The sequence below is a fragment of the Podarcis bocagei genome, assembly GCF_964188305.1.
Source record: "Podarcis bocagei genome assembly, chromosome: 6".
NCBI lineage: Eukaryota > Metazoa > Chordata > Lepidosauria > Squamata > Lacertidae > Podarcis > Podarcis bocagei.
The window spans coordinates 80242343-80248342 of record NC_138130.1 but is presented as its reverse complement, the minus strand read 5'-3'; positions in this window follow the sequence as shown (position 1 = coordinate 80248342).

Here is a 6000-nt window from a genome sequence, read left to right as displayed (position 1 = left end):
TCACAACTCGGCCCAGGGACCCCTAGCAGCGGATCTCCGGCTCAGCTGAAGAATCCGGCAACAAGCCCCCTCCTCCCCAATCGCTCCGCCGAAATACGCTTCAAAACCCCCCAGATAGGCCGCCGACCGCCAAGTCTAGTGGCGCCCTGAGCGAGGGTCTCTCCCCAACACCGCCACCTCGAACTGCGTTCTCCCGGCTACCCGAGCGAACCAGCGGCAGGACCCCGGTATGGGCCCCCCCAATATTTTTTATAAGTCGGCGCCCCTGGTCATACGCAGCCCTTCCATACGATAATAGAATGATCTCAACAAGGCTGCAATCCTATCCCCTTACCTGGAAGCAGGCCCCACTGAATTCAGTGGGATTTACTACAGAGTAATTGTGGATGTATTTAGTACACAATAAAATTATAACAGCATCTGGGGGAAGACATCGCTCTGTGTTAAATCAAGTGTTATGCCTCTTTCTGCACCTGCCTGATTTGACAGAACCCTGACTCCACAGACTAGTATTTATTTAGCTCCAGGCACTAACAGAAATAATGCAAATACAATAAAATACAATAAAGTCGTGTGGCAGTCAAATACAAAATAAATAAAAAAATAAAAACCAAGGCAGATAAAGCAAGCAGTAAAAGCAACCAGTTAAATCCAACGTCATGTTGTTGGGCCAGAGGCCTGTCTAGATAAGAATGTCTTTGCTTCAATGACTTCCACTCAGATAGAAAAAAAGATATCGATTCCTCTAAACACGTCTACTAAGAAATACCATTGAGATCAATGGAGATTTCGTCTGGGTAAGTAGTTCTAGGATTGTTGCTGGAGCAAAAGCTTCCCCAGCAATTTTACAGCATTTCCTTGGGAGATCGCTGATGTGCTCATTACCAATTATGCCCTACAAAACAGGAAGGACAGCACCCCTTGTTTTAAACGATACTTCCTTGCCCTTCAGTCCCAGGAGTCTCTTGGCCAAGCTAATGCCAAATTTCTCTCTCTCAGCAAGCTCAAGGTGCCATGATGGTTAAAGGGATGTTTGAAGCACTCTTGCATGCATATGGAGTTTCAAGACCACTGGCTTTCACCCTAACTTGACATTGCTATCAAACCTACCCGCTTCACAGTGAGAATTATGGCACCTGGAAATGACCTATATGGGCATTGCTGGTTTGTAGACAGACCCATAAGCGAGGCAGGGAATGGAGAGAGTAGAGAGACTGCAGCCCTAGAGGTGCCTGAAGGAGGAGTTCACTCACCAGATCTAGGGGACATAAGCTAGAAGGACAAAAGCTGGAATTTGAAGACAGTTGTGATTAGAGTTCAAGTCAAGTTCTCCGACTTTGGCTCTAGACCAGGGGTCAGCAACCTTTTTCAGCTGTGGGCCGGTCCACCATCCCTCAGACCATGTGGTGGGTCGGACTATATTTTGAAAAAATAAAATAAAAATGAACGAATTCCTATGCCCCACAAATAACCCAGAGATGCATTTTAAATAAAAGGACACATTCTACTCATGTAAAAACACGCTGATTCTGGGACCGTCAGTGGGCCGGAATGAGAAAGCCATTGGGCCGCATCCAGCGCCCAGGCCTTAGGTTGCCTACCCCTGCTCTAGACTCTACAGCATGAAAGTTGTAGTTTCAGAGAAAATCTTCATTTCTTGTTCTTCTGTTTCTCTTTCTCAGTCTTGCTCTGAGTCTTCAGTGTCAGTGCCCATGTCCGTTTATTCTCCTGGATGCAGTCCAGTTAAAATAATCAGATTTTAAGCAGCTTTAGTGTTAGTAACTATATGTTGTATCCTTTCACAGAAGACATTAATTTGAAAGGGCAGTCCCATTATAGGTTTATTGCTGCTGACCGAAGTTGCTCTGTGTCTATTTTATAAAGCTACACCTTCTCTTAAGTCTCTCTGGACTGAGGTCTTTTTTTTTATTTTGCCAGTAAGAGTGGGGGGGGGGCATAAACCTTCTGTTGCTGCTATTCCACATTCTTTTCTTCCTACTTGTTGCATTCTTAGGAATTTAAGAATTATGTCCCTTGGTCTTTTGCCTGGTTTGGGTTTCAGGTAAAGTGCTCCATGACATTGTTTAAGATCTTCTTTTGTTAATGTGAGATCAGGAATTAATTAATTTCACCATTATTATTTTTTAAGTTTGTGTAGTCAATAACTATTCCTTTTTTCCTGCACTGTTAGTGCTCTGGATCATAGCAAGTTGGTATTTGGTAATTGCAGAAGGTTTTAAGGCATTTTGATGGGATGGGAGAAAGCTCTAGGTTAATGAGCCATTTTGGTTCAGTGATGTACCCCCCCCCCAAAAAAAAATATAAATTGTTTAATACTTAGGAGCTAAACAGTCTTCAGTTATTGAACTATTTAAAGCAGTTCAATCCTGTTAATGCTTATTCTCCAACAAAAAAATGCAGCCTCTTGCTCCCCACACTTTGTCAATTACAAACCAGAGTTATTGTTTAAATTGGCTGGAATAGAATTTAGTTAGGCAATAAAAGTGTGTTGATGCTGCCTACAGACATGAGACATGAGACATGAGCCAGCCAAAGTCAAGCAATTTTAACTTTCAGCCCTTTTCTACTTGGGATCAGTTGTAAACCATGGGAATCAATGGCAATTTGGGCAGGTTGTCCCCAAATTTATTATGCTTCTTCAACAGCCTTCAGTTCAGCAATGCTTGATCTGACTTTAGCTTTCACATCATACTGTTAAGAAACAATAACATCATTTATAAAACCCTGGGTTCTAAGCAGGCATCACTTTCAGACAGAAACACAGACTCATTTGCAGTTCTGTAACCATATGGGGCAAACTCATAACACCATCCCTTTCAGGGGAAGACTGTTTCCTAGACTGAGCTGTCTGGAATGGCTAACAGCTCTTCTTGGAAACAGGTTAACTAAAAAGTTTAAAAATTAAAAGCATACAAGGCAATTAATAGTTAGCTGCTTACGCATTTGCAAATGTATCTTCCAATACAAGTTTTCTGCTCTAGACTAAAAATGACCCCCATTCAGGCCATCAATATTAGCAATAAGGAGATACGGGTGGCACTGTGGTCTAAACCACTGAGCCTCTTGGGCTTGCTGATTGGAAGGTCGGTGGTTCGAATATGCGCGACGGGGTGAGCTCTGTCCCAGCTTCTGCCAACCTAGCAGTTTGAAAGCATACCAGTGCAAGTAGATAAATAGGTACTGCTGTGGCGTGAAGGTAAACGGTGTTTCCGTGCGCTCTGGTTTCCATCATGGTGTCCTGTTGCGCAGGAAGCAATTTAGTCATGCTGGCCACATGACCCAGAAAAGCTGTCTGTGGACAAACGCCGGCTCCCTCAGCATGAAAGTGAAATGAGTGCCGCAACCCCATAGTCACCTTTGACTGGACTTAAACCGTCTGGGGTTTCTTTACCTTATTAGCAATAGGAAAGGCAACGTCTGCCTCTTCAGCTTGGTCCCAGAGTAAGGTACACTTTACCCTTGGTTATGTGAGTATAACAATCCCTGTAGGCCCCCAGCTTCTTTCTCATAAACTCAGGTTCATTTTATCAACCTAGACAAGTGGGATCTCCCCCTCACACCCACCCCTCAAATACACAGGGTTGGATTCAACTAACCCAGCACACTAGCAGGGGCCAGCACAAACACTCCCACCAGCGTAGCAGGGCTTCCTCCCTCCTTCCCCAAATCTGTTCTGGGGATAATCCCCATAACAGTATGCAGGGGAAGGAGGGAGACGGATTGTTCTGTCCGCCAAGCAGAAATGCTTCGGCTGAGACCTTGAATTCCTCCCACAGAATTCTCCCAGCTAAAATTAACTTATAATTACGGTCAACCTGGGTGCTTTGGGTGTTCACCCCCCTCCACTCCCAACAATTAGAACCATATGAGAAAAAGAGCAGGGCAAAGTCATGCCACCATTGCCCATTTATGCCACCCTCTGTCCATTTGGGGCTGAATGTATGCGGCCAGTAGCCTGCTTCACTTGTATAGGCTCCCTGTACAATTTAGAAACTCACAGCTCCCGAAGTGAGGATGGGCGGTGAAAGTGCAATGGGTGGAACATGGCCAACAATGCTTGCTCTCCCCCCCTCTCAATGCACAACAGGCAGGGCACCTGAAGAGGTCTCCTTTTCTGCAAGAAAGCTATGGAAACAACACTCCCGTTTCCAAAACAACACCGACCATACACTTTCTCCTGGGTGGCTAGTGCTAGTCCTTGTGAATGAAAGCCACGGAAGATGGCCACCAACTTGGATGGCTTTTAAAAAGGGCTGGGCAACTTCATGGAGGGTAAGGTTATCAATGGCTGCTTGCCATGATGGATATGCTCTGCCTCCATAGGCGGAAGCCATGATGCTTCTGAATGACAGCTGCTGGAAACTGCAGGAGGGCAGAACGCTCTAGTGTTGGAGTCCTGCTTGCAGGCTTCCCACAGGCATCTGGCTGGCCCCTGTGAGATCAGGAGGCTGGACTAGATGGGCCATTGGCCTGATCCAGCAGGGCTCTTCTTATGTTTGTTGGGAAAAAGCACCAAGGCAAAAGCCAGCTCCAGATGGCTGGAATGCAAAACAGGATGTTGTGGTCTGGAATTGTACTAGTGGAGAAAGGGGGCAGTCCTTTCTCTGTACTGAGCACCGGATGTTAGCTCAGGGTGTCATGTGACCTGTGCTGGAAGTACAGGGGAGGAGCTGTGTCTCTTCTGATGGAGTCTGAAGGGAGCAGTCACGTTTCTATGTACTGCTGAAGGACAGGAATAAAACATGTAAATAGGACTCCTGTCTGTCTCATTTCCCCTCCCTGGGGAGAATGCAGGGAGGGAGAGAACCAGAGAGAAGCAGAGGGTGTGTTCTCTCCACATCTAATGAGGAGAATCGCCGGTTTACGACCTTGTCTGCCGGGAAGACACAGACGGAAGGTAAACAAAGTATCTCACTCAGTTTGCCCGGGGAGGCCAGTTACCTCTGACTGTGAGCAGAGATACTGACAATGTTCTTAGTTGACAGAAGCGAATACAGTGGTACCTCAGGTTAAGAACTCAATTCGTTCTGGAGGTCTGTTCTTAACCTGAAACTGAGGTACCACTTTAGCTAATGGGGCCTCCCGTTGCCACCGTGCGATTTCTGTTCTCATCTTGAGGTAAAGTTCTTAACCCGAGGTACTACTTCCGGGTTAGCGGAGTCTGTAACCTGAAGCGTCTGTAACCCGAGGTACCACTGTAATCTAGGAGTGCAGAATCTGCCTGGCTCTTACCTTCCCTTCTTCAGCCTCTGCTTGTTTATATACAGTATGTAAATTAAGAAAATATAAAGACAGCCTCCAGTGCACTTTCATGCCAAGGAAGTTTCCTGCAGTTTCCATCTTTCTTTCCCTCTTGTTTCAAAACTGTTAGCCAATTGTGTGGGGAAAACAGCGCACGAAGGGCTCATCTCCTCACACCCCAGCCTCACAAATGAATTTCCCCTTCAGGGGAATGGGCCAGCCATTAAGGAATATTCACATTCAGCTGTCATTTTGTGCTCACAGGTCCAATAAGGCACCACTTTTGGACAAACTCCTGACAGGTCCAGTGACAAACTTTTTAAAACTATATTTCTTACACACAACATTGATCAATGTTCTTGGCAGCTGTGGTACCATAGGTTCCATCCTACCCCCTGGAGGAGCTGGTGGTATTTTTATTTATTTTTTAAGTGCAAAAGAATATGAATTTGCAGCAGATCTATTTTGATTTTTCATGACATGTCAGTAAGAAGCCAAAAATATAAACAGATTCCTGCTGAAATATTCTAAGTATTAGCAACTGCTTGCATTTTTCCATCTCCAAATGACCGTTGTCTAAAAATAAATCTAAATTATCACAATGCTTCCAATCTTTAGTTAAATAGTAACTTTATCTCCTGAGAACATCTGTGTGTGGCTGCTGGCCTCCCTGCCACATGCAGGTTGTTTTTAAAAGTCTCACCTTGCATTCAAATTTTAAATATGCAACTTTATACC